Source organism: Prionailurus viverrinus, chromosome F2, assembly GCF_022837055.1.
Source record: "Prionailurus viverrinus isolate Anna chromosome F2, UM_Priviv_1.0, whole genome shotgun sequence".
NCBI lineage: Eukaryota > Metazoa > Chordata > Mammalia > Carnivora > Felidae > Prionailurus > Prionailurus viverrinus.
The window spans coordinates 51,327,501-51,339,779 of NC_062578.1; the positions used below are offsets into that span (position 1 = coordinate 51,327,501).

General features: G+C 37.5%; 1 protein-coding gene across 3 annotated transcripts in view; it reads left to right on the top strand.

Annotated features, from left to right (window-relative positions):
• Positions 1-12,279, top strand: part of ZFPM2 (zinc finger protein, FOG family member 2) — a 473,449-nt gene that overhangs the window by 408,622 nt on the left and 52,548 nt on the right. The gene's annotated exons all lie outside the window — the stretch shown is intronic.

Here is a 12,279-nt window from a genome sequence, read left to right on the forward strand (position 1 = left end):
CCAACTGAGCCACCCAGGCACCCCAAATATTGCTTATTTTTAAGAAGATTTGTAATTAATAGACAATATCATGAAAGAGGTTTTAAAAAAATACAGTCAAGGTTTCAGAAAAATATATTTTATATATATTTTTATATATAAAAATTTATATATAAATTTATATATATTTCCAAATTCATCAAGTTGTATATATTAAGTATATAGTTTTTTGTGTGTCAGTCATACCTAAAGAAAGTGGCTTAAAAAATTTTTAAATAGAATGTTTGGAGATACCACCAAAATATTATGATCATTTTATCACAAACTTACAGTGTAAGTCAATTTTAAGTCATTTAAACTTTGTTTTGGATGAAAATATGAATTTTAAGCTGTGTTTTCAGGAGAGGAGCATGCATTTTTTCTGTTCTTATATTACATGACTCCAAATTGTATCTCTTTGGATGTGTCTAGCCAGTAGGTAGACCAGCAACATGCAGCCAGCTGTGTTTTAAGTCTTCTCATGAGAACCTTCAAGGAAAGCAAGCTAATACCTTTCTTATCTCCTCTTCAAAAATTTAGCATCTCTGTAAACACCTGGAAAGATGATTGTTCCATGGGAATTTCCCAACTTGTGCACACAAGTAATGTTGTTATTGACAAGTCGTTAAAGATGGTGTTGCTTTTATTGTTTTATTAAGAGATATTTTAAGTATTAATGTTTAAACATCTACCTATGTTTAGCTATCAACATTTTTTTCTCCAATCTAGTAAAATTTTAATATGCCATGATGCTTAAAATTTTAGACCTAAAGTTGAAATCAAATTACAGGGCACATGCCAGTAAATCTGTGAGCCAAACTGGGATCTCCTAAGTGTAGGCTGTCAACAGAACATTAACCTGAACGAAAGCCCCTGTGAACTTCTAGTGTACCCTGAAGTTTAGACATTTAGAAATATTTGCCAAGTTACTACTCATCTCAGTATGAATGGCTTTGACCTTGAGTCTCTTGTATACTTCAAGATAGTTTAATTTACTATATTAACAGTAGCTCTAGTGGACATCACATTCATAAGGAGCCAGTTTGACAACCTGTGAAAAATCAGCAGATAAAATAAAGATTTTTTCAATAGTTAGAACTCAGGGCAAGCAACAGGCACTTATTTTCTTTCCTTTCTTCCTCACCATGGAATAAAACACCAAGCATACTGATAATTGTTCAGACAAACCCATGAGTCATATTATCGCCACTGCACAGACCCCCAAGAAGCACAGTAAGAAATAATAAACACTTGAGGATTTACTGATGCTTGCATTATTTATTGGGCTTGCCAATGATTGGCTACACATGGAAGAATATTTCACAAGAACAGTATAATTTATTAGACAACTTCTTCACTACCTCAACATTTGAATTCTGCATCTATGCACAAGGATTCTCTCTTCCACTAAGGCAGTGCAAGTCCTTACAGACATTTGTTCTATAAGTAGTATCTAATATTTTTAATTAACACCAGATAACATATCAGTCACTCTTCCCATTGAAATAAAAATTGACGTAACCAGTATTATTTCATCAGTTTCTTAGTAGTCTGCATTTAGTCATTAAGTATTCCAAAAATTTCTTCACACAGAATCCGTAATTCATTCATCTAATATGTATGCATATGATTTTGCATAATTTCAAGGCGCTTATGGACCTATTAGAGCTCATCTGTAGTCTTCTTTATTTTTTATTTATTTATCTATTTGTTTTAATCTTTATTTACTTTTGAAAGAGAGACAGAGTGTGAGCAGGGGAGGAGCAGAGAGAGAGGGAGACACAGAATCTGAAGCAGGCTCCAGGCCCTGAGCTGTCAGCACAGAGCCCGACACGGGGCTCCATCTCTCGAACCGAGAGATCGTGACCTGAGCCAAAGTCAGACACTCAACTGACTGAGCCACCCAGGCGTCCCATGTAGTCTTCTTTAGATTCACAACTTCATACTTGGTAGACAAGGGGGTTTGTATGCATGACAGTTTTGAGCATAAATCTGTGAAAATTCTCTACCAAATTAACTTTATATTTCGCTAAGAGACGATGTGACCTGCATATAACTTTGGGGCGGGGGTTGTCAAACGATCCTTTACCAAGATATTTCCCTTTGTAGTTCTTAAGTAGCTGGGCATTCTACCATATTACTGTTGATGTCATCGATGATAACGTGGGTAGTAACCATTAACATTTCAGCCCACAAACTTGGCAGTCCCCGGGATCATTTTCATGGTTCTAGATAATTCTCTGGTCAAAGATTGGTGTTGCATCTGTCAGGTGCCAGTCTCATCAAAATTGTTATTTCCACTGTCTTAATGTTCTTGTGCTTCTTGCCATCTCTGTGTAGTTCCTTGAGAGTTCCTTGAGAGTTTTGATGATCAGGGCAAAGACAGAAGGTACCAGCTCAGTCTGGGCTTGTCTGTTCTGAATGGTCAGTTTCATATAATCCTGACCCTCCTAGTCATCAGGTACCTTGACAATGTCATCACCAACGTTTTTTAGACCGAACCAGGGGACCAGTTTTGGGGACCAGACCACATTTGGCACCAACTTTCCCGCCAGTGCACCTCAGTATAGGACTTTGCTTTTGTTAAGGTCAAACTTGGATGGCGTGGCAAGGCAGTTTGGGTGGCCTAAACCCAGATGTAGGACCATGAAAGACACTTAGACCTTGTTCTCTTCTGATTGGAAAGCCCTTCATGTAGCTTTTCAATGTGAATCTTTTGTTGTAGAAGGTGCTCTCTTATAAGCAAATATGAGTAATATTTCATGTGTTCATATATTTTCTATATAATGCTGCTGTGTTCCAGAACACAGCCAAGAAAGATGAGAAAACAAACAAAAAGCACCCACATTTAAATGTTGGTATACATTTCAATAGATGCAAATATAGATTTTGGTTTGAACCAAAACTTGGATAGAAGAACCCCTAATATCTTTACCCAGAACGTCTATACTCTTAATTTAAGCACAATCCACACAGGCTGATTAGTTGGTTTCCCAGCTCACACTGGCTTAGAAAACGAAGTGTCTGTTGGCAGCAGCAGTTCCAGCAATGCGGGGAAGTGAACAACAACCACAAAAATCCCACTAAAGAAATAAAAAATAAAAGTGCCGAGTCCTTAAGGAATAGAGGAACTACCTGAATAACCCTTGAGGACGGTTCTGTAAAACAGTGCTTCAAATGATTCTCTGTTCTCTGACCTCAGTTTAAAGGGAAAAACACCCGAAAGGAAATTCTTGAGATTTTAACAAGAGTTCCAGTAAAGGGTGGTCAAATAACAACTTTGCCTTGAACATAGTAACTAATACAGATCAAACAACTGAGTCATAGATTATGACAGGTAAATGAAATGTAGTTGTAATCATCTTGCCCATTTATGTGATGCAAATCGTACATGTCTGTGTGAATACTTGAATTGCATTAAAGTTTTCTCTGCTGTTCCTCATGCTCAGTAATTTACTTAGGTTGTTCCCATCTACTGGGATGGTATTAATGAATATTCATGTTTATAAGGAGGAATACACAAGCATACGGGGGATGTGTATTTGGCTGCAGAATGAGAATTCCGTATAACCTGTTTCACAGAAATATTTAGTTTGGATAAATTTTACTTTCTTTTCCTCAGAGAACAGTTTCCTCTGTCTTGCTTGCTGATACCTTTGATTGCTCTTATATAAACAGTAAAGACACTTTGCAGCTATAGTTTTTGTAGGGCTTCTGGGCAGATATGCTTTTAACAGCTTTTTCAAGTCTTCTTAGGAATGTTTCAGAAATGGTAGGTTAGAGGTTGCTGCAAAAAAAAAGTCAACAATTGTAAGGAAATCACTGCCAATACGAATAATGGATGTCATACTTTTAGGTCTGTTTTGGAGAGGGTTGAATTTTTATGTTTTTCTCTGCAAGAGTGCTTCCTTACAGCCCCCTTTTCTTTTCCCTATATCCTCACCTAACCCCAGAAATTACTGCATTTGGCTTAAAATTACTAAAAATTGCTCCTTAATATTGGGGCAGTCTGGCTAATGGACCTAGGTCAAAATAATTGATCCTGAAGACAAGGAAATCCACCCAAATCCTTTCTTTATGCTCTTCTTAATTTCATTACATGCTTCACAGACAGCCAAAGCTGGGTTCAGAAATGGCAACTATTACACAGTGTTTAAATCCATTTGCCTCATATAGGTCTGTTCCATCAGAAATAAAATATTTCACAAACACACTTTTATCATCCTCTTCCTTGTCTCCTACAAAGGTTAAAACAGAGAAGAAGGGGGAGAAGTACAAAGAGAATTGGTCAGTATAAATATGAGAGATATTGGTTAATGCCAACATAATAGTGTTTATTCTAATGTAATATGAAGAATAAAGCAATAAAAAGATAATGGTAAATAATTTTCATGGCATAGAAATATGCCCTAAAGACAAATAACATTGTAAAAATAATAAAATTACCTTTAGTTATGGGTGTGCAATTCTATATTATTAAAATACCAGAGAAATCCAGCACACCAATATATGAATATAATTTTTTAGAGTCGTGGAAAATAGACAAGAAAACAGTTTTCATATGGAGCTTGAGAAATAAATTAAAAAGTTAAAATACTGGTCTGTCTTATTGATTTATTCAATACATAGTTACTATATATGCCTACTGTGTTGTCCAGGTGTTCTCCTAGGTATCAAATAGAGTAGTGAACCTAGGTATCAAATAGAGTAGCGAACGTCTTCCTTCAGGAGCTTATATTCCAAGAGGGAAAACAACGAAAGGTAAATACATGCATAATGTGTGCAATTTGTTAAATGCTAACAAGTGTTGTGGAGAAAAAGAAGGCAGAGAGCAAAATCAAACACAGAGGAGGTTTGAAATTTAGACTGGGGTGGTGAAGGAAGACCTCACTGAGAATTGGGACATTTGAGAAGGTCCGAAGTAGCTAATCATGCAGCTGACTTGGGCAGGAATGTCCCAGGTAGAGGCAGGAGTGCTTTGGCACATTCCACGAACAGCATGGTGTAGCCCAGAGTGGTTAGACAGAACGAGCAGGAGAGAGTAGCATATGAAGCCAGAAGACCCAAAAAGGGAAATTGAGAAGGAGCAGCCAGTGAGGTCAGAAAACCAGGAAAGGGTGCTGAGCATTGCTAGGAATTTACCCAAGGGATACAGGAGTACTGGTGCATAGGGGAATGTGTACCCCAATGTTTACAGCAGCGCTTTCAACAATAGCCAAATTATGGAAAGAGCCTAAATGCCCACCAACTGACGAATGGATAAAGAAGATGTGGTTTATATACACAATGGAATACTACTTGGCAATGAGAAAGAATGAAATCATGACATTTGCAATGACATGGATGGAACTGGAGGGTATTATGCCGAGTGAAATAAGTCAGAGAAGAACAAATACCATGTTTTCATTCATATGTGGATCTGGGGAAACTTAACAGAAGACCATGGGAGAAGCGAAGCGGAAAAAAATAATTACAAACAGAGAGGGAGGGAGGCAAACCACAAGAGACTCTTAAATACAGAGAACAAACCAAGGGTGGTTAGGGGTAGGGGAGGGGGGGGAAATGGGTGATGGGCATTGAGGAGGGCACTTGTTGGGATGAGCACTGGGTGTTGTATGGAAACCAATTTGACAGTAAGTTATATTTTAAAAAGATGTGCTGAGTGGAAGCCAAGGGAAGAAAGTGTTTTAAGGAGAAGCTGTGTTCAGTTTTTCTGGTATTTAAGTAAAACAAAAATCTAAGAAATGACCCTTGGATTTAGCAATGTCCTTGTGATATTGACAAGATCAATTTCCTTATAGATATAGCAGTGAGCACATAGTGGAAATTGGGAGATAGAAAGCTGAGATAACCTACTTCAGAGAGTTTTGCTGTAAATTAAAGCAGGTAAAAAAGAACCTGGGAATCGTATTTTCTTGTTCTCCTTGTTTATGATACAGAAATTATGATATGTTTCATGCTGGTGGGAACGATCCACTTGAAGCTGAAAAAGAAATGATGTTTGCAGGAAAGAAAGGAGCATCTATCACCATTGGGGGGTTGACGGTAAATAAAGTCATGGTTAATTATAGTCCATAATTACGGTCATGGCAGCACTGTATATATACAGTCCATGTATACAGAGTTGATGTGGAGGAGGAAACAAAGTTTTCTTCTGATTACTACAATTTTCTTAGGGAGGGGGAAGCAAAGTTGAGAGAGAATGGATGGGGAATAGATGTTAGAGAGCCAATGGACCAGGGAAATGCAGTGTGATTGCTGGGAAGCACTGATGACCCACTCAATGGTATTGGTCATGAATTTAATTTGAGACAGGATTGTTGTGTTTTTCTTCAGCTAGTCCACTGCTTTAGTTGCAAATGCAGAGTAGGTGGAAAGTTGGTTTGAACATGGTTGGAGTTTTGCCAGACTAATCCAGTGAAGCAACAGGGAGTGAGATAATGGAGGATATTTGCAAGGAAGGGCTTACGATGAAGGCCAGCATGTAAGCTGGGTAAGCAGGGGAGCAAGGACACAGGGGATGCAAGACAATGGGGGAAAAGGTGGCAAAATTGGATTTTAGGTCATGGTGAAGTTAATGCTGAAATCAAGGCTCTAGAAAGAGTGAAATAGAATGGTAAGAGCTATGGTTTGAGAATCGGATGCCTAAATGTGAAATTATACAGAGGAGTGCCACAATTGTTGGCAGTTTTAAAAAGGCCTAGAGAATGAGCAATTGGAGATGGGGTAGAGAGCCAGGTCCCTGGAGGAGAGGAGGTCAAGGAACTGAGAGTCCATGTGACTGACTGCCTGGATATAGTGGAGTCACCAAGTCACCAAGAAGAAAATCAGAAGAAGCACTTGAGAAGTTCCAGGAGCTGAGTTAGCTGTTTCACCTGCAGGTAAAGCGATATGCTGTTCATGGTAGTAAAATCGGCTACCGCTCGAGAGGGGAAGAGCAAGGAGGCAAAGTGAATGTTGATAGAAGAGGCTGAGGCTATGGAATATTTTGCTGGTAATTTCCCTTGGGTATCAGTGGAAAGGTTTGGGGATTGGTGAAAGATGAGAGAAGAAATATCAGTCAGGCTGTATGAGGATTATATTATGGGGCTGAGGGTCACAAGAGTCCTGGGCTTCTGGGAATGACTGATAAAACCAGAGATCAAGTTGACAATAAGATTAAGTACTTTTTTTATCTATTCTTTTTTATTGACATGTAACTGACATATAACATTATCTTAATTTTAAGTCTACAACATCATGATCTGATATTGCACATACGATGAAACGATCACCACCTTGATAAGTCTAGTTAATGTCCATCAGCACACAGGATTAGTCCCGGTTGTATCAGAACTCAGAGATGGTAGTGAGCTATGAGCTTCCAATGAGGAATAGTGTGGGGCTGGCCAGGAATACGCAGGGGTCTGGGTCTCCTCAGGCCCCTGAGGGCGAGAAGAAAATGTGTGTATTGGGGGCGGTTAGTCTTATCTGAGCCACTCAGGCCTGCGGGGGCCTCTTGACTCCCTTTGCCAAACAGAAAAGCCCTTCTTAATGAAGCAGGCCCTGTGTGCCTATAGTTCTTCATTTGCAGTACTTTATATACTAACTACCAACTCATTTACTGGAGCAGAGGCTCACAACAAATGCTCTTCCTTTAAGTTACTTTTGTGTCTACCATGAAGTAAGAACGAACATATTATACTGCCCTCTTTCAAGCATGTATTTTTCATGCACACGGTCCACAAGAACACGTTTTCTTCCATTGGCCCAAGCTTCATAATGTTCACAGATTTCTTTTATCATTTTCTGCTTAGTTCAAAGTGCATTTTTTCCCCTGAAAGGCAGCTATAAAAAATACCAGTAATACATATTTGAATTATTACTGGAAGGGCATGTGGACTTTTTTTTGCCCTTCAACATAGGAGATCACTTTTAAATCAAATCAGGTGAACCCCAGACCTTAAAAGCATCGTAAATATGTGTGTTGTACACTTGCAAATAGACAAACTGTGGAAGTGATCTCTGACTTGCCTGCAGAGCTAGGATGGGGTACATGGGGGAACACTGACTTCCGCCTTTCCTGGCTCTTTATAATTCTTTTTATACTCCCTGTGGAAGTGCATATACTCCTAAACGGTTTAGCCACAGTGCATCAAATATGTGTGAGCACTTCCATCAATACCAGGAAGAAGCACTCCTTCCCTCAGTTCGCCTTGCTACCCTTGCATGGACAAGAAGAGGCCTCTTACCTGTAGTCATGGATGCATTCAACACATTGGTGTGGCACTTCAACTAGACATTGAGGTAATGTAGATCCAAAATAGATCAAGTTCATCTTCTTCTCATGGAAGTCACTGCCTAGTCAGAAAGGCAGATACTAACAAATGTAGCCTCACAAACTGAGTCCATTATAGAAAAGAACACAGTTCTCTGATGGCATGTAACCAGGCAAACACACCGAGACTCCATGTGAGTTTCTGTGTGTGCGCGTGTGCACACATTAGGGAAGGTCAGGGAAATCTTTCTTGAAGAAATGATAGTTGCATGGGCTGAATTTGAAGGATGAACTTAATCAAATAGGAATAGGCTGAAGATTTCTAACCAGGGAGAACAACATGCGCAAATGGCCAGTAGCAGTGAGGGAATGGTCCATTTGAAAAATTTAAAGAAGGTCAGTGTGGCTAGAATAAGGACAGAGAAATTACGTGGAGGCAACCTGGGCCATATCTTACAGTTTCATGCAGGAATTGTTTTCTCCTCTTCTGTGGCAATTTTTGGTACGGTCAATCCCAATTATCTCAATGATCTTGAGGAAACAATAGGGTCGTACCTATGTTACGTCTTAAGCATCCACAAAACTACCCACACAGCAAGCTCTAGCTCGTCTTTTCATAATCAATTTGAACATCATATGTTCTCTGTCTCTGCTCCCTTAGTTTTTTTTATGTATCCTTACACTATATAACCCTTAACAAACTATATTACAGAATTGGCTTTCTGTATTCTACCCCTTCACAGAGACTGTATTATATCATGTCTACACAGTACCTTACAGAGTGACTGCCTGATAGTAAATTAGGTCAATTTACTGTTGCTTAATAAATGTTTATTGAATTGAATTACCCAAAACATTTCAGATTCTTCAGATAAAGACATCACATAAAGCAGCTTGTTAGGATATGTGCACGGACACGATCTAATGCATGTGTTTACTGAAATAAACAAAGGCAGGGAATATATTGTAATGATATTTAATAAGAGAATATGCATAAGGGTATTTTTGGAAAAAAAATAATGAACTAAACCAAACAAGTTACCAATGTTATCTTTAACCTATATATGTATCATATATTATAGTAAAACCTGATTATCAATCTATAGCTTCAGACAACTGTGCTCTCAGGGTAGGATATGTATTAGTATCCAGGATTTGTCATCTATTAGGAATATATTGGCTTGTTTACTTTCTAACAATTAAGAATAATTTTTGAAAATAAACTTAATGTTGCAGAATTAACACCAGTTTTTAAAATTCATCCCAGTTGTGATTTTAATGTCCAGTTATGTACAGGAGAGTGACAGTCCCATCTACTGAATTGTATAAATGTCCAACCAAATAAAAGTGCTTATTTTTAGTAAGAAACCTTTGAAGTGTAAGGAATATATACTGAAAACATCCTTCCTCTCCTTTGGAGCTTTGGGTAAATGAATGGTGACTGGCTTTTTAGAAGATCTTTGCGTCTCATTACACAGCAAAGTTATCGAGTATATAGTGTATCATATAAAAACTTTTTGACCCAACTGTTGGGAATTTTATAGCCCCTTTCAAGATAATGCTAAGCAGTAAAATATCATTCCCAGTATATTTATGCTGGAATATTTGGGGAAAATATGTCATTGGTAATTACCATTATTTAATGATAATGGTAATCTGAGCTTTCAGTTGGAATGTTAAGCCTTTTCTAGCTAGTATTTCACATTGCATAAAATACCAAAGTAATGACAAGTGCTCATTTGAAATGTTCTTGTTTTATTGGTATACAGGTACTAGTCATACATTACTGATTTTAAGAAGAGTTGTTAAAACATGTGACAGAATCATCTGTATTCTCCTAGCATATATGTAAGAGAATAGGAATACTAAGAGAATACGTATATATGTGTGTATGTGTGTCTGTGTTTGTGTGTGTGTGTGTGTTATAGGATTTATATAACTGTAGAGCTTTTCATAGTTGATACACGATGTTACATTAGTTTCAAGTGTAAAACACAGGGATTCCACAACTCTGTACATTACACTGTGCTCACCAGGAGTGTAGCTACCATCTGTCACCATCCAGTGTTATTACAATACCATTGACACTTTTCCCTCTGCCGTGCCTTTTATCCCCATGACTTAGCCATTCTATAACTGTGGAGCATTTTCTTCTCGTTGTTCTTGGTTCTTGGTTTCGGTGAATTTTGATCCAGTGGGGATAGCGAGTAAGATCTTGAGCCTCAGTTCTTCAGCAACAATCACATCTAAATCAGACACAGTTGCCCCTATTTCCCTTTGTTAAGTCTGACACAATCTTTAGGTTGACCCAAGGAAACCGTGCTTGTTATTGCAGGGAGCAAATATTGCCTTCAGGACATTGTCAATTTGCCCTGCCATTCCTGGAATAGAACTAAAAATGTTTTGAAGCTAGTAGGTGTGTGAAATAATGCTATGTTGAAAACATGTTATTTTTCTTTGAAATATATGGATGCTTGAATGAACTCAAAGGGTCTGTGACACAGGAAAAAAATTTAAATAGCAATTAAGGCATTTTTTTCTTATTTCAGCATATAAAGACAAGGGAATGTAATGGTTTTAATAATTAAGGATGCAGACTAATGATCACATTTTGCAGTACTAATAAAAACTTCCTGTTATCATCTCTGTTTTTAAGAATGAAGAAGGCATTTCCTTAATGCACTTCACTGCTCCCCTTGCCAGCTCTGTTCAGGCTCGGAATTTGATAATAACATTTCCAAATTGTAAAAATAAAAAAAATAGCATTAAAATTGATTTAAGTCCCACTTTCCAAATCAGTTAACCCAAAGGTTAAGTGCTACTGCACTTGACCTAAGAGAGAGTTTGGTCCCCTTTTATAAGACCTGAGTGTAAAGAATAAAGACAGCGTTTTTCTTCTTCTCTTTTTTAAAGAAGCCACATGTAATGTTCTCTGAGTTAAGTTTTACCATTCATAATGAATGCAGTCTCGCCATTCAAATGCGACCATAAGTACACAGAAGATAAGAATTTAATTAAATGTAGATTAAAACCAAACAGGAAAACACACTAGCTGATAATTTTATCCCATCCTCTGGCCATATTTTTTATACTTCCTTCTTGTTCTTCTTTGGGCTATAGCTTATCAACATGCCGATAGCACCATAACTCATTACATCTGATGGTGCGGTGGAAATGTGCGGGCTCTGTGCTCGGATTTCCGAGGCACTTAAAATGCAAAGCATGTAAATGTCTCTGTTAAATATAGTAGTGTGGTAACACTGGTGAAAAGGAAGTGATTCTGAAGAAATCCTTAAACCTCTTACAAGATGCATTAGTATTGCACAGTAGCAAATGAAATTTTCAAAGTGGAACCAATTCATGTATTCACACGTCTGTGGTATGGCTTAATATTTTGAGGTTGAGCTGCTTCAGCAGTTGGCAAGTTTGGGTACCAATCAACTCGCTTAGTTTACTCCAGTGTGCGTAGGGTTTGCTAACAGGCATCTGTATCACTTTGTAGGAAAATGGTGTTTTTTCCATTGTTGACCATAATGTAGTAACAATATCTTTGTGCTTGAATGTTGTTCTCATTAATCTTCTATAAGACATCTCTAAATGAGTTCCTATTATTTGATCTGAATCTATCGGGATCATGAAGGTTGAATCCACAAAAACTTCAAAGATAAAAGGTGGAAAAGAAAGGCATTAAGACAAATATATACAAAGACAATTTGTGTGTGTGTGTGTGTGTGTGTGTGTGTGTGTGTGTATAATCAGTTTATCTCATTTTTTTCTAATAATTGTTTCTAATCATTTTAAAAATAGGCAATGAACAGTTAGAATAAATTCTTGGTCATTGTAAAGGAAGGCTCTAGACCAAACACAATATTTTAAAATCCGAAAGAGAATATATGTTGAACTTGTTAATTAAATATTAAACTAAGGTTTAGAATGGCAATGCATTCAATGTGCAATCTTGATTTATTAAGTACTAGTAAAAGATAATGGAATCATTTATATAT